The sequence below is a fragment of the Saccopteryx bilineata genome, chromosome 2 (genome assembly GCF_036850765.1).
Source record: "Saccopteryx bilineata isolate mSacBil1 chromosome 2, mSacBil1_pri_phased_curated, whole genome shotgun sequence".
In the NCBI taxonomy this organism is placed as follows: Eukaryota; Metazoa; Chordata; class Mammalia; order Chiroptera; family Emballonuridae; genus Saccopteryx; species Saccopteryx bilineata.
The window spans coordinates 353,410,585-353,434,104 of NC_089491.1; the positions used below are offsets into that span (position 1 = coordinate 353,410,585).

Genomic DNA, 23,520 nt, shown 5'->3' on the forward strand with positions numbered 1-23,520 from the left:
AAGAGTTTTTGTTAGTTATTTGGTTTTGTCCTATTACCATTATATCAGGATATGAAGCTAAAGGGCTGGGATCTCAGAATTCTTGAATTGCACTTCTGGTTCTATTACCTATTAAGTCTCTTGTCTTTAATTTATTTGTGTGCCTGTTCGAATTAGTTACGTATGTATTGAGATTGTCTGCTCCTGTGATTATAATAATATTGTAGTGCTTTAAAGAGAGAAAGAAATTGTAAAAATAGAAAGGTGGTTCTGTACTCAATACTATCTCTTCACAAACATCCCCCACTTCTTTCCCTGAGATTATTATCTCTTGACATGCTGCTCTTTTTAATGATGCTAGTGAATGTTAAGGTAGACGAAACATTTGAGCTATTCTAAAGAACTAAAATGCTTTCCTGTAATTCTGAGTCTCTTGATAAGTCATTCTTAATGAAATGTGCTTTAGAATGTACCCTTTCTAGATCTGGAGAACAGAGGATGTTCAGGAGTGATATACCAGTTTTTGTTGAACCATTATTTATCAAGATAATTTGTTTTTCTCTGCTGAATTTTTAGTGTGTTGACTTTTGCCAGAGATTTTGCAACTGCTTGTTGAGGGTTTAGCCATGATGGCTGTGTTACATACATGGAATATGAAGGAACAAACTTAGGAAAATTACATTGTGAACCCAGTAGAACAAGTGATACTATATTGCAGATACCTCTAGTTTTGCCCTAGAAAGAGAAACTTTCTATTCACTCTGTGATGTTCAATAAAATAATTACCATAGTGAACCTTAAAAGTAATAAGAGGATAGAGGATTGGGGGGGCCTCAAGCGTTCCTAGTCAGAGGTCCTGTTTCTCTTTTCCTTTTCTTCTCTTATTATATCCATTTGTCAGAAAAGTAGGGAATTCTATTTTGTTCCAGAATGTCTAAGGAAATACCTGATATAGGATATTAATGGTGTATAATTGTGTGAGATCATGGGAGACAATCAGAAATGTTTCAGTCTTCATTAATTGAAGTGTACATTATTTAATGGAAAGTGTATCATAAATTAAATAGGCTTAATAAAATAAACTGAAATTACTGAGGAGAAGTTGCTTCCACTGGCAATCCTCAGTCTGAAAGATTTTTTTTTTGGCCTGGAGGTCTGTTTAAAAAAAAAGAAAGCATTACTTGATTGGCCCTTCATCCCAATTAATAATTTTAACTTCGGTAAATTCTGATTTTAGAGTTATGACTAGTCACATCTTAGCTTTTCCCCTTGCTGGTTAATTGGGGTGCTGGGGTTAATCTAAATTAAAACTTAAACTAATAGAGGTCAGCAAGGCGGCTGAAACACCTGAGTGAAACAAATGGGGCTGCCAGACGCAACTTTATCTTGGCTGTTTCCCAAGAGGGAAGTGGCAGCAAATTGGAGTTGTTTCAGCCTTCTGTAAAGGTGAATGATGGGTGACACTTGTTAATGTACAGCATCTCCGGAAGCATTCCAGATTGCTTTGCTGCTGTACCAACTGCTGCCATCCATGCACAGACAGTAGGAACTGGACCAGTTGCCAACATCTGGCAGCACAGCAAGGAATGGGTGCAAGTCTTGAAACCCCGCAGATTCTAAATATGGTGCTTAGAACTGTGCAGGCTTTAATCACTTACCACTCTTTGGCAGCAGGCTACGACAGCTTATCCTAGCCTCGTACATCACAACCCGACATCTGCTGAGCTGCAAGGCAGCTGCACATTCATTTTCTTTTCTTGCCTTTTCTCTTTGCCTCTTATTCCTCTTCTTCCCACTTTCCTCCCCTCCTCCTTTCAGTTTTCCTCCCCCTCCCCAATATGCATCTTGGGAGAGATCATCTGTAAAGATTACTGCTTCATTGTGTGCAAGTAATTGTGGTGATGCCAGGCCCTTGACAGACACAGCGTAGCACCTGTTCTGCTGACCTGGTTAATTTCTTCTGTTGAGTGGGATTTGCCAGAGATTGGAGCTGAAGCCAATTCAATGATAAGGCTGAAGAAAATGGCTGTATGTTTTCTGTCACCTCCCAATTAAATTGGCTTCATAAAGTGCTTTCCTTTTTTGTCAGGGTAGTAAGCCTGAGCTAAGTGTTGCATTCAGAAGTGGTACAATGTATCACAATGGGCTTGTGAGTTTTCATTTGTGTTTTTTTAATGTGGTCATATGGAATTGCTGGGTGGTGAATATAATATATTTCGCCTTTAAAAAAAAAACATACTTGAAGCCAGACTCTTAGGGTCCATGTTTTGTAAGGAAGAGATTATAGCCGCATTGAATTTTAATGTTTCATTGTAGGGGTTTAAAGGCTTACTTGGTTAAGTCAGGTGTCACAAGGCTGTATAAATGCCCTAACTACTAAGAATCATGTTTGGGGTCAGAAAACCCAACACATACTCTCTCTCTTTGTTTCAAAATGGGCCTTAAGTTATTACAACTTTAAAAAATATGTTTGTATTATTTAATAAAGGCATACGCATATATATGTGTGTATGATATATCTCTGATGAATATCAGATATCATAAATAATTATATCATGTCTGAGCTGAAAAGAACCTTACAAGAAACTGATTTCCTGGAAAGCTAAGTACCTTCCTGAAAATTGTACAGTAAATAGCAACTGTAGTACTTGATCTCAAGACCTCTTAGATTAAGTCCTGTTCTTTCCATACCTTTATTTCTTTTTTTAAAGACATTATTTATTCACTTGATAGAGAGAGAAGGGAAAAGAAGCAGGAAGTGTCAACTCCCATATGTGCCTTGACCGGGTAAGCCAAGGGTTTTGAACTGGCAACCTCAGTGTTCCAGGTCAATGCTTTATCCACTGCACCACCACAGGTCAGGCCATACCTTTATTTCTTAAATATTTCATCCTAGAGCCGTAAAAAGACTTCACTATAATATTGCAGTTTTCAGTTTGTGAAAAAATAAACTTTATTTTCTTAGAACTGGAAGAAATATGTGTCTTAGAAAATAGTCATTTTTAAAAAAATATTTTTTATTGGTTCTTTTAGAGAGGAGGGAGGGGAGAGAGAAGGAAAGAGAGAGAGAGAGAGAGAGAGAGAGAGAGAAGAGACCGGAGAGACAGGAACATCGATCTATTCCTGTATGTGCCCTGACCAGGGATTGAACTGGCAATCTCTGCATTTCCAGACAATGCTCTAACCAACCAAGCATCCTGCCAGGGCTAATGTCGTTTTCTTAAGAGGTAAATGATTTATCAAACTTCTGTTTCTAAATAATTCTAATGAAAAAATTAGCTTTATAGTTGTGTAACTAGTTTGGGAACCACAATTGTCAAAAGCTTGAAGTATGCCCAGTGGTAAAGGTTTTATGAGGGGAACTGTTCACCTGTTGCAAGCAGTGCACTTACTCCCAAGAGAAATTTATTTGCACTTGACCTATTTCTTGTCAAAGCTCATCCTGAGAGATGATTTTATAAAACATGAAGGTTATAAATGACCATGAAGAATGAGCCATTCATAAATGCTTTCATTTTCACGATCCTGTTTGCTACCTTTTTTATTTATATTGATTTAAATTTGTGTTTACATAGATTCAAGTGTCCCACTGAATACATCCCCTCACCCCCGTGTTTCCAACATCCCCCTTTGCCCCCTCCCTCCATCACCTCCCCCCTTCCCTCCCGGATTTGCTTTTCTGCTCTCTATAACACTGTGTTATGTGTATATAATTTCACCAATCTCTTTCCCTTCTCTGATCCCATCTTCTCATCCCCTTTCCCTCTGGTCCCTTTGATCCTTCCTCTGCCTCTATTCCGTTCCTCAGTTCATATTATTCATTGAATTCCTCAAATGAGTGAGGTCATACGATATTTTTCTTTCTCTGCCTGGCTTATTTCACTTAACATAATAGTTTCCAGGTCCATCCATGTTGTTGCAAAAGGTAGGATTTTCTTTTTCATGGCTGAGTAGTATTCCATTATGTATATGTACCACAGCTTTTTAATCCACTTGTCCACTGATAGACACTTGGGCTGTTTCCAGATCTTGGCTATTGTAAACAATGCTGTCATAAACTTGGGGGTGCATTTCTTCTTTTGAATCAGTGATTTGGTGTTTTTAGGATATATTCCTAAAAGTGGGATGGCTGGGTCAAAAGGAAGTTCCATTTTTAAGTTTTTTTTTTTCTTTTTTCTTTTTGTATTTTTCTGAAGCCGGAAACGAGGAGAGACAGTCAGACAGACTCCCGCATGTGCCCGACCGGGATCCACCTGGCACGCCCACCAGGGGCGACGCTCTGCCCACCAGGGGGCGATGCTCTGCCCCTCTGGGGCGTCGCTCTGCCATGACCAGAGCCATTCTAGCGCCTGGGGCAGAGGCCAAGGAGCCATCCCCAGTGCCCGGGCTATCCTTGCTCCAATGGAGCCTTGGCTGTGGGAGGGGAAGAGAGAGACAGAGAGGAGGGGGGGGGGTGGAGAAGCAAATGGGTGCTTCTCCTATGTGCCCTGGCCGGGGATCGAACCCGGGTCCCCCGCACGCCAGGCCGACGCTCTACCACTGAGCCAACCGGCCAGGGCCATTTTTAAGTTTTTGAGGAATCTCCATACTGTTTTCCATAGTGGCTGCACCAGTCTGCATTCCCACCAGTAGTCCAGGAGAGTTCCTCGCCAGCACTTATTATGTTTTTTAAAAATTTTTTTATTATTAATTTTATAGGAGTGACATCAGTAAAACAGGGTACATATGTTCAAAGAAAACATGTCCATTTTATCTTGTCAATCAATTATGTTGCATATCCATCACCCAAAGTCAGATTGTCCTCCGTCACCTTCTATCTAGTTTTCTTTGTGCCCCTCCCCCTCCCCCTCCCCTTCTCCCCCCCCCAACCACCACACTCTTGTCAATGTCTCTTAGTCTCGTTTTTATGTCCCACCTAAGTATAGAATAATGCAGTTCTTGTTTTTCTCTGATTTACTTATTTCACTCCATATAATGTTATCAAGATCCCACCATTTTGTTGTAAATGATCTGATGTCATCATTTCTTATGGCTGAGTAGTATTCCATAGTGTATATGTGCCACATCTTCTTTATCCAGTCATTGATTGAAGGGCTTTTTGGTTGTTTCTATGTCTTGGCCACTGTGAACAATGCTGCAATGAACATGGGGCTGCATGTGTCTTTATGTATCAATGTCTCTGAGTTTTTGGGGTATATACCCAGTAGAGGGATTGCTGGGTCATAAGGTAGTTCTATTTTCAGGTAGTTCTATTTTGTGGAACCACCATACTTTCTTTCATAATGGTTGTACTACTTTACATTCCCACCAACAGTGAATGAGGGTTCCTTTTTCTCCACAGCCTCTCCAACATTTGCTATTACCTGTCTTGTTAATAATAGCTAACTAACAGGTGTGAGGTGGTATCTCATTGCAGTTTTGATTTGCATTTCTCTAATAACTAAAGAAGATGAGCATCTTTTCATATATCTGTTGGCCATTTGTATTTCTTCCTGGGAGAAGTGTCTGATCATGTCCTCTTCCCATTTTTTTATTGGATTGTTTGTTTGTTGTTGAGTTTTTGAGTTCTTTATATATTTTGGATATTAGGCCCTTATCTGAGCTAATGTTTGAAAATATCATTTTCCATTTAGTTGGCTGTCTGTTTATTTTGTTGTCAGTTTCTCTTGCTGAGCAAAAACTTCTTAGTCTGATGTAGTCCCATTCGTTTATTTTTGCCTTCATTTCCCTTGCCTTTGGAGTCAAATTCATAAAATGCTCTTTAAAACCAAGGTCCATGAGTTTAGAACGTATGTCTTCTTTTATGTACTTTATTGTTTCAGGTCTTATATTTAGGTCTTTGATCCATTTTGAATTAATTTTAGTACAAGGGGAAAACTGTAGTCGAGTTTCATTCTTTTGCATGTAGCTTTTCAGTTTTCCCAGCACCATTTGTTGAAGAGGCTTTCTTTTCTCCATTGTGTGTTGTTGGCCCCTTTATCAAAAATTATTTGACCATATATATGTGGTTTTATTTCTGGACTTTCTATTCTGTTCCATTGGTCTCAGTGTCTATTTTTTCTGCTAATACCATGCTGTTTTGATTGTCGTGGCTCTATAATATATTTAGTTTGAAGTCAGGTATTGTAATGCCCCCAGTTTCATTCTTTTTCTTTAGGATTGCTTTGGCTATTTGGGGTTTTTTAAAGTTCCATATAAATCTGATGATTTTTTGTTCCATTTCTTTAAAAAATGTCATTAGCCTGACCTGTGGTGGCGCAGTGGATAATGCGTCGACCTGGAAATGCTGAGGTCGCCGGTTCGAAACCCTGGGCTTGCCTGGTCAAGGCACATATGGGAGTTGATGCTTCCAGCTCCTCCCCCCTTCTCTCTGTCTCTCTCTCTCTCCCTCTCTCTCTCCTCTCTAAAAATGAATAAAGAAAAAAAAGGAAAAAAAAGTCATTGGAATTTTTATGGGAATTGCATTGAACTTGTATATTGCTTTGGGTAATATGGCCATTTTGATTATATTTATTATTCCTATCCAAGAACAAGGAATATTCTTCCATCTCATTGTATCTTTTTCAATTTCCCTTAAGAGTGCTTTGTAGTTTTCATTATATAGGTCCTTTACATTCTTTGTTATGTTTATTCCTAAGTATTTTATTTTTTTTTGTTGCAATCGTGAAGGGGATTATTTTTTTGAGTTCGTTCTCTAATGTTTCATTGTTGGCATATAGAAAGGCTGTGGACTTTTGTATGTTAATTTTGTATCCTGCGACCTTAGTGTATTGGCTTATTGTTTCTAGTAGTCTTTTTGTAGATTCTTTGGGGTTTTCAATGTATAGGATCATATCATCTGCAAAAAGTGATACCTTTATTTCTTCTTTTCCAATATGGATGCCTTTTATTTCTTTGTCTTGTCTGATTGCTCTGGCTAGAACCTCTAGCACCACATTAAATAAGAGTGGAGAGAGTAGACAACCCTGTCTTGTTCCTGATTTAAGGGGGAAAGCCTTCAGTTTTATGCCATTTAATATGATGTTAGCTGATGGTTTATCATATATGGCCTTTATCATGTTGAGATATTTTCCTTCTATACCCATTTTGTTGAGAGTCTTAAACATAAAATTGTGTTGTATTTTATCGAATGCCTTTTCTGCATCTATTGGTAAGATCATGTGGTTTTTGGTGTTTGTTTTGTTGATATGGTGTATTATGTTAACTGTTTTACGTATGTTGAACCATCCTTGAGATTCTGGGATGAATCCCACCTGATCATGATGTATTATTTTTTTAATATGTTGTTGTATTCAATTTGCTAGTATTTGTTTAGTATTTTAGCATCTGTATTCATTAGAGATATTAGTCTATAGTTTTCTTTTTTTGTGCTGTCTTTGCCTAGTTTCTGTATAAGGGTTATGTTGGCCTCATAAAATGTGTTTGAAAGTATTGCTTCTTCATCAATTTTTTGGAAGACTTTCAGTAGAATAGGAACCATGTATTCATTGAATATTTGATAGAATTCACTACTATTCAATATAACCGTCTGGGCCTGGACTTTTATTTTTGGTGAGGTTTTTAATAGTTTTTTCTATTTCTTCCCTACTAATTGGTCTGTTTAGGCTTTCTGCTTCTTCTTGACTTAGTCTAGGAAGGTTGTATTGTTCTAGGAATTTATCCATTTCTTCTAGATTGTTGAATTTAGTGGCATATAGTTTTTCATAGTATTCTACAATAATTCTTTGTATATCTATGATATCCGTGGTGATTTCTCCTCTTTCATTTTGGATTTTGTTTATATGAGTCCTTTCTCTTTTTTCCTTGGTAAGGCTTGCCAAGGGTTTGTCAATTTTGTTGATCTTTTCAAAGAACCAGCTCCTTGTTCTATTAATTTTTTTCTATAGTTTTTCTGTTCTCTATTTCATTTATTTCTGCTCTGATTTTTATTATCTCCTTTCTTCAGCTGGTTTTGGGTTGTCTTTGTTCTTCTCTTTCCAGTTCCGTAAGGTGTGAAGTTAAATGGTTCACTTGGGCTCTCTCGTTTGTTCATATAGGCCTGAAATGATATGAACTTCCCTCTTATCACTGCTTTTGCTGCATCCCATAGATTCTGATATGTCGTATTGTCATTTTCATTTGTCTGTATATATCTTTTGATCTCTGCACTTATTTCTTCTTTGACCCATTGATTTTTTAAAAGTATGTTGTTTAGTTTCCACATTTTTGTGGGGTTTTTTCCTCTTTTTTGCAGTTGAATTCTAGTTTCAAGGCTTTATGATCAGAAAATATGCTTGGTACTTCAATTTTTCTGAATTTGCTGATGTTATTTTTGTGGCCCAACATGTGGTCAATTCTTGAGAATGATCCATGTATACTCTGTCACTTTGGGATGAAATGTCCTGTAGATGTCTATCATATCCACGTGCTCTAGTGTTTTGTTTAAGGCCAATATATCTTTATTGAGTCTCTTGTTTGGATGACCGATCTAGAGCTGTCAGCGGTGTATTGAGGTCTCCAAGTATGATTGTATTTTTGTCAGTTTTTGTTTTAAGGTCAATAAGTAGCTGTCTTATATATTTTGGTGCTCCTTAGTTTGGTGCATATATATTAAGAATTGTTATGTCTTCTTGATTCAGCATCCCCTTAATCATTATGAAATGACCATTTTTGTCTCTTGAGTATTTTGCTGTCTTGTAGTCAGCATTATCAGATATGAGTATTGCTATGCCTGCTTTTTTTTGGATGTTATTTGCTTGGAGTATTGTTTTCCAGCCTTTTACTTTGAATTTGTTTTTATCCTTGTTGCTTAGATGAGTTTCTTATAGGCAGCATACAGTTGGATTTTCTTTTTTAATCCATTCTGCTACTCTGTGCCTTTTTATTGGTGAGTTTAATCTGTTTACATTTAGTGTAATTATTGACAGTTGTGGGTTCCCTATTGCCATTTTATACATTGCTTTCTGTTAGTTTTGTGTCTTGTTTGATTCTTCTCTTTTGTTTTTCTATCCTTTGTTTTTGTTTGGTTGTATTCCATACTTCTTTCCTCTTTTGCTATCTTTTTTAAGTCATGTGCTTCTGTGGTGGTTTTTTCAAGGGTGGTTACCATTAAGTAATGAAAAGGGTTTCTACCCTGTTCATTGTAGTGCACTATCTTGTGAGTACTTCTTCACTTCATCGTCCTTTGCTACTATTAATCTCCGTCCTCCCCCCCCCCTTTTTTGTTTTTGTTTTTGTTTTTGTTGTCACAGTTTAAATTTGGTTTTATTGTGTTCTTGGTAGAGCTTTTACTTGCGGTTTTGTTTTGTTTTGTTCTTTGTATCTGGTTGGAAAACCCCCTTTAGTAATTCCTGGAGTGGGGGTTTTCTGATGATAAATTCCCTCATCTTTCCTGTATCTGTGAATGTTTTTATTTCTCCTTCGTATTTGAAGGATAGCTTTGATGGGTATAGTATTCTTGGCTGAAAGTTCCTTTCTTTCAGGACTTTAAATATTGGGGTCCACTCTCTTCTAGCTTGTAGAGTTTCTGTTGAGAAATCTGTTGGTACTCTAATGGGCCTTCCTTTATATGTTGTATTTTTCTTTTCCCTGGCTTCCTTGAGAATTTTTTCTTTGTCGTTGGTTTGTCCCAATTTCATTATGATGTTCCTTGGAGTAAGTTTGTTGGGGTTAAGAAAACTCGGAGTTCTGTTTGCTTCTTGAATTTGAGGCTTTAGTTCTTTCCACAGGCTTGAGAAGTTCTCATCTATTATTTGTTTGAATATGTTCTCCATTCCATTTTCTCTCTTTTCTCCCTCCGATATACCTGTTATTCTTGTTAGTCTTTTTTATGGAGTCAGACAATTCCTGATGGGCTTTCTCATTTTTTAAAAATTTTTGAGTCTCTTTCTTCTTCTCTCTGTTGTGCCTCAAGTTGCTTGTCTTCTATTTCACTAATCCTACCTTCTATCTGGCCTGTTCTATTAGCTAAGCTTGTGACCTCGTTTTTCAGCTCGTGAATTGAGTTTTTCATCACTGTTTGATTTGTTTTTATAGTTTCAATTTCCTTGGTGATATATTCTTTGTGTTCGTTGAGTTGTTCACTGAGCCCCCTAAATTGCCTGTCTGTGTTTTCTTGTATATCTTTGAGTATTTTTAGGATTTCTATTTTAAATACTCTGTCATTTAGCTCCAAGGTTTTCAATATATTAAATTTTTTCTCCATAGATTTTTCCTCATCTATCTGTGCTACCTCTCTGTCTTTTGTATCCATGATATTCGATTTCCTTTTCCTTAATGGCATCTGAGGGTCGTTTTGTTGATAGTACCAATGAGAATTAATAAAGAATAAAAAGTTAAAAAAATTATTATTTCCCTTTTTTTTCCTCTCCTCTCCTCTCCCCTCCTTCTTGAGAAAAAATTGTGGGGAACTGTGAATTATATTCTGCTAAATAGAACAAAAACTACCTGTAATGGAGGGCCTGAGTTGGGGAGAAATGATAAAGGGGAGAAAAAGGGGGTATGGACCCACAAAATGCAAAAATGGAAAAAATTTGGGTCAAGAATAAAATGATTTGCTTTTAGGTGATGGTTGACTAAGAGATATAATGAGAGGAATAAGAGGGAAACAGGAAAAAGGGGAAAAAAATTTAAATTACTATTGTATTTAATGGAGCAAAAACTCGATAAGATGGAGAGCCAGGGTTGGGAGCACTGCTAATGAGTTAAAAAAGCAAAGTAAAAAAACCCCAAAGCACCACAAAGAAAAATTTGAGTCCCAAATAAAATAATTTGTTCGTGATTGAGGATTGAATGAGAGGAAAAGTAAAAGAGAAAAGAAGGAACTAATATAGAGGGAGAAAAACAGAAAGAGGAAAACACAAAAAGAAGAAAAAAGAACAAAAGGAGAGAGAGAAAGAGTTAAGGGTTTTGGAGTGCAACCCTCAGAGGGATAAAGGAAGAAGAAAGGAAAGATAATGGGAGATGTTACACTTATGGGTAGTGTAGTTCAAAGAGAGGAAAGAGTAAAACCGGCAGAGAATTAAACGACCAAATTGGAAAAAGAATAAAATAATCAAGACAAGAAGATAAGAGAAACAAACGAACAAATATAATAAAATGGGATATGTTATAAAGTCTCTGGATTACTCTTGATTTTGAGAGGTTATCTTCTTGCTTTTTCTTTTCTCTCCCTCTTCCTGGTCGGTGACTCTGTATCCCGGGTTATGCCCCTGTGGCATGCTTAGGTAGAGGTTTGCAGTTGATAAGTCTCTATGGCAATGTCATATATTGGGCTTCAGTCTCGTTGGCAGTCGAGGCTCATTAGCATTTGCAGGCTCCGACAATGAGAGAGTCCGTTTTTCCGGAGCCTCTCTCCTAGTCTTTCCTTCCTGAATTGCTGCTGCCTCAGCCTTTGTGTTCAGTGCGGGACTTCTGGAGGCTCCAAGGATAGATTTTTCTGTCTCTGGCTGAAGATCTTGTTGAAATTTTGGGGAGATTTATCGGTATCGCTCCTTACGGCGCCATTTCTCTGACATCACTATGTGTTGTTTTGTTAATGAGTGCCATTCTGACTGGTGTGAGGTGATATCTCATTGTGGTTTAATTTGCATTTCTCTAACGATTAGTGATGTTTTTCATATGCCTGTTGGCCATCTGTATGTCCTCTTTGAAGAAGTGTCTATTTATTTCTTTAGCCCAGTTTTTGATTGGATTGTTTGTCTTCCTGGTGTTGTTTTAGAAGTTCTTCATAAGCTTTGGTTATTAACCCCTTATCAGATGTATTGTCGAATATGTTCTCCCATTGTGTGGTTTGTCTTTTTATTTTGTTCATATTGTCTTTAGCTGTGCAAAAGCTTTTTAGTTTGATATAGTCCCATTTGTTTATCCTGTCTTTTATTTCACTTGCCCGTGGAGATAAATCAGCAAATATATTGCTGTGAGAGATGTTGGAGAGCTTACTGCCTATGTTTTCTTCTAAGATGCTTATAGTTTTATGACTTATATTTAAGTCTTTTATCCATTTTGAGTTTATTTTTGTGAATGATGTAAGTTGGTCCAGTTTTATTTTTTTGCAGGTAGCTGTCCAATTTTCCCAATACCATTTGTTTAAGAGACTGTCTTTACTCCATTGTATGCTCTTACCTCCTTTGTCAAATATCCATAAAGGTGTGGGTTTATTTCTGGGTTCTCTGTTCTGTTTCATTGATCTATATGCCTGTTCTTATGCCAGTACCAGGCTGTTTTGAGTACAGTGGCCTTGTAGTATAACTTCATATCAGGAAGTGTGATACCACCCACTTTATTTTTCTTTTTTAAGATTGCTGAGGCTATTCTTGTTCTTTTTTGGTTCCATATATATAAATTTTTGGAATATTCTATATCTTTGAAGTATGTCATTGGTATTTTAATAGGAATTGCATTGAATTTCTAAATTGCTTTGGGTAATGTAGACATTTTAATGATGTTTATTCTTCCTATCCGTGAACATGGTATATGCTTCCACTTGTTTGTATCTTCCTTGCTTTCTTTTATCAATGTTTTATAATTTTCCAAGTACAAGTCTTTTACCTCCTTGGTTAAATTTACTCCTAGGTACTTTATTTTTTTTGTTGCAATAGTGAAGGGGATTGTTTTCTTAATTTCTCTTTCAGACAGTTCACTGTTGGTGTATATAAATGCCACTAATTTCTGAATATTGATTTTGTATTCTGCCACTGAATTCATTTATCAGTTTTTTGACTGAGACTTTAGGGTTTTCTATGTACAGTGTTATATCATGAGCAAATAATGATAGTATTACTTCTTAACAATTTGGATGCCTTTTATTTCTTCTTCTTGTGTGATTGCGTGGCTAGGACTTCCAGAACTATCTTGAATAAGGGTGGTGAAAGGGAGCACCCCTGCCTTGTTCCTGATCTTAAGGGGATTGCTTTTAATTTTTGCCTATTGAGTATGATTTTGGCTGTGGGTTTGTCCTAGATGGCCTTTATCATGTTGAGGTGTGTTCACTGTATTCTCACTTTTGAGTTTTGATCGTAAATGGGTGCTGGAGTTTATCAAATGCTTTTTCTGCATCTATTGATATTATCATGTGATTTTTCTCCTTCCTTTTGTTTATGTGATGAATCACATTGATTGATTTGTGAATATTGTACCAGCTTTGCCTCCCCAGAATAAATCCTACTTGATCATGATGTATGATTTTTTTCATGTATTGCTGGATCCAGTTTGCTAATATTTTGTTGAGAATTTTAGCATTTAAATTCATCAGGGATATTGACCTATAGTTTTTTTTCTTTGTATTGTCTTTGCCTGGTTTTGGAATAAGGATAATGCTTGCCTCATAAAAGGAGCTTGAAAGACTTTCCTCCTCTTGAAATTTTTGAAATTACTTGAGAAGGATAGGAGTTAGTTTGTTTGTTGGGAATTTTTTTTTTTTTTTTTTGTATTTTTCTGAAGCTGGAAACGGGGAGAGACAGTCAGACAGACTCCCGCATGCGCCCGACCGGGATCCACCCAGCACGCCCACCAGGGGCGACGCTCTGCCCCTCTGGGGCGTCGCTCTGCCCTGACCAGAGCCACTCTAGCGCCTGGGGCAGAGGCCAAGGAGCCATCCCCAGTGCCCGGGCCATCTTTGCTCCAATGAAGCCTTGGCTGCGGGAGGGGAAGAGAGAGACAGAGAGGAAGGAGGGGGGGGGGGTGGAGAAGCAAATGGGCGCTTCTCCTATGTGCCCTGGCCGGGAATCGAACCCGGGTCCCCCGCACGCCAGGCCGACGCTCTACTGCTGAGCCAACTGGCCAGGGCTGTTGGGAATTTTTTGATTACTGTTTCTATTTCATTTGTTGTAATCGGTCTGTTTAGGTTTTCTAATTCTTTCAGATTGATTTTTGGAAGATTATATGTTTCAAGAAATTTTTCCATTTCACCTAGGCTGTCTACTTTTTTGGCATACAGTTCTTCATAGTATTTTCTTACAATCCTTTGAATTTCTGCTGTTTCAGTTGTTACTTTTCCATTCTCACTTCTAATTTTATTTATTTGAATCTTCTATCTTATTTTCTTGGTGAGTCTGGTTAAAGGTTCATCAATCTTGTTTACCTTTTCGAAGAAACAGCTCTTGGTTTCATTGATCCTCTATTGTTTTGGGATTGGTTTTTTTTTTTTTTTGCCTCTATGTCATTTATTTCCGCTATGATCTTTATTATTTCCTTCCTTCTACTTCCTCTGGGCTTTACTTGCTGTTCTTTTTCTAGTTCTTTTAGATGCAGGGTTAAGTTGTTTATTTGAGCTTTTTCTTGCTTCTTAAGATATGCCTGTAATGCTATGAACTTCCCTTTCAGGACTGCTTTTACTGTGCCCCATAAATTTTGTTTCTTATTTATTTATTTTTTTTGTATTTTTCTGAAGTTGGAAACGGGGAGGCAGTCAGACAGACTCCCGCATGAGCCCGACCGGGATCCACCCAGCATGCCTACCAGGGGGCGATGCTCTGCCCATCTGGGGCATTGCTCTGTTGCAACCAGAGCCATTCTAGCGCCTGAGGCAGAGGCCACAGATCCATCCTCAGCGCCCCGGCCAACTTTGCTCCAATGGAACCTTGGCTGCGGGAGGCAGGGAGAGAGACAGAGAGGAAGGAGAGGGGGAGGAGTGGAGAAGCAGATGGGGCGCTTCTCCTGTGTGCCCTGGCCGGGAATCGAACCTGGGACTTCTGCACACCAGGCCGATGCTCTACCACTGAGCCAACCGGCCAGGGCCTGTCCCATAAATTTTGAGTTGTTGTTTGTTCATTTTCATTTGTTTCAAGGAAACTTTTGATTTTATCCTTGATCTCATTGTTAACCCATTCGTTATTTAATAACATGCTATTTAGTTTCCAAGTGTTTCAGTGCTTTTCAGTTTTTCTGAAAAACAAGTCAATTGTAGTTGACTTCTAGTTTCATTCCCTTGTGATCAGAGAAGATGCTTGATATGATTTCAATCTTCTAAATTTATTGACTCATTTCATGTCCTAACATATGGTTTATCCTAGAGAATGTACCATAAGCACTTGAAAAGAATGTATATTCTGCTGCTTTAAAGTGAAGATTCTGAAGATACCTATTAAATCCAGTTGATCTAGTGTGTCCTTTAAGTCTGCTGTTTATTTGTTAATTTTCTTTCTTGAGGATCTGTCCAGTGATGTTAGTGGAGTATTGAAATCCCCTACTATTATAGTATTGCTGTTTATGTCCATTAAAATCTGCTTTAGCCTGACCAGGTGGTGGCGCAGTGGATAGAGCGTCAGACTGCAATGCGAAAGGACCCAGGTTCGAGACCCCAAGGTCGCCAGCTTGAGCGTGGGCTCATCTGGTTTGAGCAAAGCTCACCAGCTTGGGCCCAAGGTCGCTGGCTCGAGCATGGGGTTACACGGTCTGCTGAAGGCCTGCGGTCAAGGCACATACGAGAAAGCAATCAATGAACAACTAAGGTGTCGCAACGTGCAACGAAAAACTAATGATTGATGCTTCTCATCTCTCCCGTTCTTGCCTGTCTCTAACTCTCTGTCTCTGTCTCTATGTAAAAAAGAAACAAAAAAAAAGTGCTTTTTATATTTAGGTACTCCTATATTAGGTGCATATTTATTATTTATTTATTTCAGAAACAGAGAGAGAGTCAGAGAGAGGGATAGATAGGGACAGACAGACAGGAACAGAGAGAGATGAGAAGCATCAGTCATTAGTTTTTCATTGAGACACATTAGTTGTTCATTGATTGCTTTCTCATATGTGCCTTGTCCTTGGGCCTTCAGCAGACTGAGTAACCCCTTGCTCAAGCCAGCGACCTTGGTTCCAAGCTGGTGAGCTTTGCTCAAACCAGATAAGCCCCTGCTCAAGCTGGCGACCTCGGGGTCTTGAACCTTGGTCCTCCACATCCCAGTCCGACACTCTATACACTGCGTCACCCCCTAGTCAGGCTAGGTGCATAGTATTTAAAATGGTTATATTTTCCAGTTGAATTGCTCCTTTTATCATTACATAGTGACCTTCTTTATCCCTTACTATAGCCTTTGTTTTAAAGTCTATTTTGTCATATATAAGTATTACTACCCCAACTTTTTTTTTATTTCCATTAGCATGAAATATTTTTTTCAACCTTTTACTTTCAGTCTATGTGTATCTTTTGTTTTGAGGTGGGTCTCTTGTAGACAGTGTATGTATGGGTCCTGTTTTTTTATCCATGAAGCTATCCAATGTCTTTTGTTTGGAGCATTTAATTCATTTACATTTAAGGTTATTGATATGTAGTTGTTTATTGCCATTTTATTCTTTAAATCTATATTTCTCTTTCACTAGATTTTTTTCCCCCTTTGTTCTGTTTACAACAGGCCCCTTAACATTTCTTGCAACATTGGTTTGATTGTAATGAATTCCTTGTGGGGTTTTTTTTTTTTTTGTCTGGGAAGCTTTTTTATTTCTCCTTCAATTTTAAATGATAGCCTTGCTGGATAAAGAAGTCTTAGTTGTAGGCATTACTTTGAATATTTCTTGCCATTCCCTTCTGGCCTCAAGAGTTTCTGTTGGAAAGTTTGATGTTATTCTTATGGGGGCTCCTTTGTAGGTGATTGACTGCTTTTCTCTTGCAGCTTTTAGTATTCTTTTTTTATCTCTTAGCTTTGGTATTTTATTATGATGCATCTTGGTGCAGGTCTCTTTGGGTTCCTCTTTAATGGGATTCTCTGCTTCTTGAACTTGTGTGACTTTTTCCTTCATCAATTTAGGGAAGTTTTCAGCTGTAATTTCTTCAATCAGGTCTCTATCCCTTGTTCTTTCTCTTCTCCTTCAGGAACCCTTATTATGCGGGTGTTGTTTCTCTTCATGTTGTCACAGAGATCTCTTAGAGTTTCCTCAGACTTTTTGATACTCTTTTCTTTTTGCTATTCTGCTTCTGTACATTTGCTTATCTTGTCCTCTAAATCACTGATTCAATCCTCGGCTTCATCTAGTCTGCTTTTAATTCCTTCTAGTGTAGTCTTCGTTTCTGATATTGTGTTTGTCATTTCTATCTGATTCTCTTTTATGATTTTAATGTCCTTTTTGATGCCTGCTATCTCTTTGTTTAGGTGCTCATTTTGTCCATCTATTGTTGCTCTAAGATCCTTGAGCATCCTAACAATTATTATTGTAAACTCTGCATTCGGTATCTTGGTTATTAGTTCTTTTTCTGGGTATTTCTCTCGTTGATTCATTTGAATTGCAGTTCTCTGTCTTCTCATTTTGTCTCTGTATAGACTGCCTCTTTGGATGTGTTGTTTGTGTAGCTAGCTGTGTATAGGGTTGGTGTTGTCTGCCTCCAGCTTTCAGTTGTGTTGTTTCGAGATCTTCTTGGGTTGGCTTCAGCTGTTTGTAATCTACTGTGGGCTACTTGTCTGCTGCTACTGCTCTTTTTGCTGTTTGTGACAGTGTTTTCTGTGCCTTAGCTGGGTCAGGTATGAGAAGTCTTTTCTTAAGATACCACTCTAAATAGGATTGTTAGGTCCTAAGCTGATGCTCTCTGTATCTGGCCCTGGATGTACCAGCCCTGGACCTCCCTGGCCAGAACCAGGTGCAGACCAGTGGGGGTCACTGCTTTTTATTTATTTATTTTTATTTTTATTTTTTCTGTATTTTTTGAAGCCGGAAACGGGGAGAGACAGCCAGACAGACTCCCGCATGCGCCCGAACGGGATCCACCCGGCATGCCCACCAGGGGCGACGCTCTGCCCCTCTGGGGGATCGCTCCGCTGCGACGAGAGCCACTCCAGTGCCTGGGGCAGAGGCCGAGGAGCCATCCCCAGCGCCCGGGCCATCTTTGCTCCAGTGGAGCCTCTGCTGCGGGAGGGGAAGAGAGAGACAGAGAGGAAGGAGAGGGGGAGGGGTGGAGAAGCACACGGGTGCTTCTCCTGTGTGCCCTGGCCGGGAATCGAACCTGGGACCCCTGCACGCCAGGTCGACACTCTACCACTGAGCCAACCGGCCAGGGCCGGGGTCACTGCTTTTGACTGGCCCTTAGGAACCTTCTTGGAGCTACAGGTGATCCAGAATTTGTGGCTGCCTCTGCTGGGCCCTGATGCTGTTGTAAATATCAGCTGCACTCCTAGGCTGGCTTATATCTACTCTTGACGAGGGTGTGTGGCCTCTCTATTCCTGAAGTGTGGTCTTTCCGCCAGCTCCCCCAATGCCTCCACCTCCTCAGGCACTAAGGCACCTGCGTGGGCTTGAGGCTGCAGCTCAGACTGCTCTGCATGTGCAGGGGACTCCTCGCCTCGCTGGGCTCCGGCCCCCATGGGCACACGGGCTGCTTCTCTGGGCTCCACCCCCGCAGGTGTGAGGGACGCTTCTTTGGGCTCTGCCCCTTGCCTTTGCTGTGCAGGCTGCTGGGCTTTGCCCCCTATGGGCACGCAGGCTGCCTCGCTGGGCTCCGACCCCCCGTCTGCCACATGGGCACACACCATGGCCGCTGCCACAGCTGGGCCCTCCCACACTTCAGAAGGGTACTCAGCAGATTGGAGGGGCCATGTAGCTCAGACCTCAGCACTCAAAACCTGTGTCCCTGATGCGCCTACTGCTTCTAATGTCTCTCTGCACTGACTGGAGCAGGAGAGCCTCTGGTGGATGGGGTAATTGCTTCCCTTTGCTGGCTTGGTTCCCCCAGGAAGAATGGTCACTTTAAGTTTGGGGAGTGACCCAGTACAGGGGTCAAGGTGGCTGTCCCCCACAGTCTCTCCCAGTGCCCCCGAGACTGCACTCTCCTCTCGCAATTCCAGTCCTCTTGACGCTCCCTGCTCCCAGAGCCCTGGGTAAGTGGCTGTGAAGGAGGTTTTCTGTGCAGTTTCTTTAAGACGGAGCCTGGGTCGCCTGACCAGGTGCTGGCACAGTGGATAGAGTGTCAGACTGGGATATGGAGGACCCAGGTTCGAGACTGCAAGGTCGCCAGCTTGAGCACGGGCTCATCTGGTTTGAGCAAAGCTCACCAGCTTGGACCCAAGGTCGCTGGCTCAAGCAAGGGGTCACTCAGTCTGCTGTAGCCCTCTGGTCAAGGCACATATGAGAAAGCAATTAATGAACAACTAAGGTGCTGCAACAAAGAATTGATGCTTCTTATCTCTCTCCCTTTCTGTCTGTCTGTCCCTATCTGTCCCTCTCTCTGACTCTAATTTAAAAAAAAAAAAAAAAAAGGTTAATGACGTAGCCTGGGTCTGAGAGTTCTGTCTTCCTCCTGCAAATAGTAACCCGGCTCTTCTTTCAGCTAAATACTGTCCATATGCCTCCTCTAGTGTCTGGGGCTCCAGGCTGGGGTTCCAGTCTCTTGCTGAGGACCCACAACTCTCCAGGCAACCCACCCCGCTGTGAGAAACCCTCTGGGCTGCCTCTTGCTCCTGGGAGCAGGGCACCCCTTTCTGCATCTCTGCCTTTCCTAACAGCTCAGGGTGGTTTCTTCAGTCATGCTTGGTATTAGATTTCTCTTAGTTTAGTCCAAAGTTGGTTTTTCAAGATGATTGTTCCTAAGTAAAGTTGTAATCCACTTTGGTTTTGGGAGTTGGAAGTTGTAATGTCCTCCTACTCCATCACCATTTTCCCTGTCTCTCTGTTTGCTACTTTTTAACATTAATTTTTAAAGATAATGTTGTCTAGATCACCATTTAAGGTTTTTTCTTTTTTTTCTCTTTTTTTCTTTGCATATTTATATCATTGGTTGATCTTTGACTTGATAAGCCTGAGTTATTAAAGAATTGATGAAGGGCTGACATACACTGAACACTAGTTTGTGCCAGCTCCTGGACTAATTAGATAGGTACTTGGCATACATTTCCGTATTGAGATATGACTGTTCTGAGCAGCAACCTATAGAAAGTGACTGGTTTTATTCTTCTCAGAGCTGAGATTTCAAATTAGTTTCTTGTCACCTCATGAGGTATTTTGTTCTGAAAGGACTAATTGAACTTAGATATTGACAGATCGATACCTGGATTTCTAAGGGTTCATTAGGATTTTGTATGTGACTTCTGGCTGTGTTTAGTTTTGATCTGGTTTGTCCTGTCACTTTGAATTTAACCAGGAGTGTCTGGAGAAAGGCATAATAGATTTTGCTCTTTTGATGACCACTTTGATGGTTTAAATTTCTCCCTTTGTTTGCCACTAGGGCATGTTTATAACTTACCTTGCCACATGCTGGGTTTTTGTATGCAAGACATTTGATAATGCCATAAGCAAGTAATTTCTAACTCGGTGAACTATTAAAAGTTGATAATGTTGAGAAATAGAGAAGAGGTGAGCTTTCTGATAAGATGGTTTACCTTAATTAAACTGGTGAGTGATTAATATGGACAGTTGATGTGGTTGGTGGCTTTAATGGTATGCATTTAGGTCGTAGTGTAAGAGATGTTTAAGCCATTCCTGTGGTTAATGTTAATTCAATGGGACATTTTTACTTTTGGCATATATCTTTCCAGTGGCTCAGGTGATGGTTAATAATATGTTTTAAGTTTGATTTGAACCTACTCCTTGTTAATTAGTTGTTGAAAAACAGGTACCTATGTTCAGAGTAATATTTCATTTCTGGTTTTACTTTAATATATTACTATTATTTGAAATGTGGATAGTGTTTCTTAAAAGTTTGATAAAACTTATTACACGTCGACCTTTATGGTGACTTTTAGAGAGGATATACAAAGAAAGTACATAAATTTGAAAATTGAAATTATGATTAAAGATATAGTAGAGGATTAATTAGGTTTCTTGAGGAATAAATAGTAAAGGTGTTAAAAATAAAACAATCAAACCAAATATCACTGTTTAATTAAACCCGGTTTTATTTTTTATTTTTTTTATTTTTATTTTTTTCCATTTTTCTGAAGCTGGAAACAGGGAGAGACAGTCAGACAGACTCCCGCATGCGCCCGACCGGGATCCACCCGGCACACCCACCAGGGGGCGACGCTCTGCCCACCAGGGGGCGATGCTCTGCCCATCCTGGGCGTCGCCATGTTGCGACCCTCCTGGGTGTCGCCATATTGCGACCAGAGCCACTCTAGCGCCTGGGGCAGAGGCCACAGAGCCATCCCCAGCGCCCGGGCCATCTTTTGCTCCAATGGAGCCTTGGCTGCGGGAGGGGAAGAGAGAGACAGAGAGGAAGGCGCGGCGGAGGGGTGGAGAAGCAAATGGGCGCTTCTCCTATGTGCCCTGGCCGGGAATCGAACCCGGGTCCTCCGCACGCTAGGCCGACGCTCTACCGCTGAGCCAACCGGCCAGGGCTAAACCCGGTTTTAATAATTACAAGATTATTTTGTGTTCTTTATGTAAGAATTTTGAGATACATTCTGGTTTCTGTGCTGTCATTGTCTGTCTGTCAATGTTTAGACCCAAATGCGACATCAGTATTGGTGTTTGGTTGCTAGTGTGGGCTCACTATTGTGGAGGCTGCACAGAACAGGAGGCCACATTTTAAATGCAAGGTCTAGAAATTTCATCAAACAGTGCAAAGGGAAGGTACACACAACTGGTCCCCATTTCCTTTCATTTCCTTGTTTTAAAAAAACATCATAGCACCCTGGCTGGGTGGCTTAGTGGATAAAGCATCAATCTGATACACCAGAGGTCATGACTTCAACCTCTGGTCAAGGCACATATGAGAAGCAATCGGTGAGTACACAACTAAAGGGAACAATGAAGTGAAACAATGAATTGATGCTTTTCTTTCTGTCTCCCTCCCTTACCCCTTCCTCATCAAAAATTAAAAAACAAAAAACATCAGAGCATGACTTCAGTACTACTATTTCATTGAAACAAAGATTAGCCCTTAGAATAAAGTCTAAAATAGTACATTTTAGGAGCCAGCTAGGAAAGAAGTAAGAATTAGCTTAGAACTATTGAGGAAACCTTTCTAACACAAGTGGTCATAGGAGTTTACTAGGCAAATATGTGACCACAATGATCTGTTCTGTACTAAGCACAATGTCAGATGACTGAGTGTAAGTTAAACACAGCATTCCAGCAGTATTTTAGAATTTAGCACTCCTCAAGAAATAGGGAACACTACCTGTTCACTAAAGTGGGCATGCTGGTTTCTTATTAAATCCTATTTAATGTATAGTTTCTTTAAAGTAAATTATAGAGATGTTGTTTAGCATAAAGATAAGTTAATAAGCACTTTTAAAAAGGTATGTGTGGTATAGATCTAGACTAGAACATACTTGCTTTAAAGTTAGATATAGTATCTTTGAAGACCATAAGTCCAAACTGTCTTTTTCACAAAATGGAGCCTAGAGGAGGTAAATGGCCAGTGTAGGATCACTCCACATGGTGAGTCAGGACATTGAAGCCCAAGTGTTCTTGCTCGTGGTTTGATTTTCCTTCTAGCATATTACACTGCCTTTGATTTGACACATTTAAAAGTCCACATGAGAGTTTCCTTTTCAGATTAATATCTGTTTAGGAAATTGGAGGTGCAGTGTATCCATTTGCACGCCAACAAGCCACATGTATCACTTTTGTACAATTTCATCTTCATTCAATTAACATTTATTATACCAGATGCTAGGCTTATAAAGACTAGTAAGACAAAAATCAATGCCCAAGGAATTTGTGTCATGTGACAAAGAGTAAGGTTCTCTGCAATTTTATTTAGTCATATAGTTCCTCTTTAAGACTATGACTTTACTAAGACTTAAATGGAGAAAATAAGTGGTGAAAGAGAGCAATCAGGTACTTGATATAAAAACATGTGTGCAGCCTGACCAGGCGGTGGCGCAATGGATAGAGTGTCGGACTTGGATGCGGAGGACCCAGGTTCAAGACCCTCAGGTCGCCAGCTTGAGCGCGGGCTCATCTGGTTTGAACAAAGCTTACCAGCTCGAACCTAAGGTCGCTGGCTCGAGCAAGGGGTTACTCGGTCTGCTGAAGGACCACAGTCAAAGCACATATGATAAAGCAATCAATGAACAATTAAAGTGTTGCAATGAAAAACTGATTATTGATGCTTCTCATCTCTCTCTATTCTTGTCTGTCTGTCCCTATCTATCCCTCTCTCTGACTCTCTCTGTCTCTGTAAGAAAACAACAAAAAACAAACAAGAACATGTGTGTAATTCTTTAGTGTTGTATACTTACAATTATGTCTCAAGCATTTATTAGCATAATGGTATTTACCCTTAACATATGCCTGATCTAATTCCTAAAGTCATTTCTTCATAACTTGTAAAATGCCCTAAGAGATGCTATTAGATATAAACTTGGGTTAATATAAATTCCCTTTCTTCCAAGAATATAATCACTTGTAGAAGCCAGATTGAGATAGCAGTATCCACTGAAACTGATTTTAGGTTAGAAGAACTTTCAGGTATTTGAGGATTTATTTGCTATGATGTACCTTTGTGTATTTCTGAAATTTTATATTAGAAAAAGTTAAGGAGGCCTGATGGGTGGATAGAGCATTGACATCTGGGACATTGAAGTACCAAATTTGTAACCCTGAGGTCTTTGGCTTGAGCATGGGCTCATATGGCTTGAGCGTAGTCTCATACATCTTGAACACAGGGTCGCTTTGAGCATGGAATCATCTATATGA

At 39.7% G+C, this 23,520-nt stretch overlaps 1 protein-coding gene across 3 annotated transcripts in view; it reads left to right on the top strand.

Moving 5' to 3' along the window:
• AATF (apoptosis antagonizing transcription factor) overlaps positions 1 to 23,520 on the top strand; it is a 187,217-nt gene that overhangs the window by 48,315 nt on the left and 115,382 nt on the right. The gene's annotated exons all lie outside the window — the stretch shown is intronic.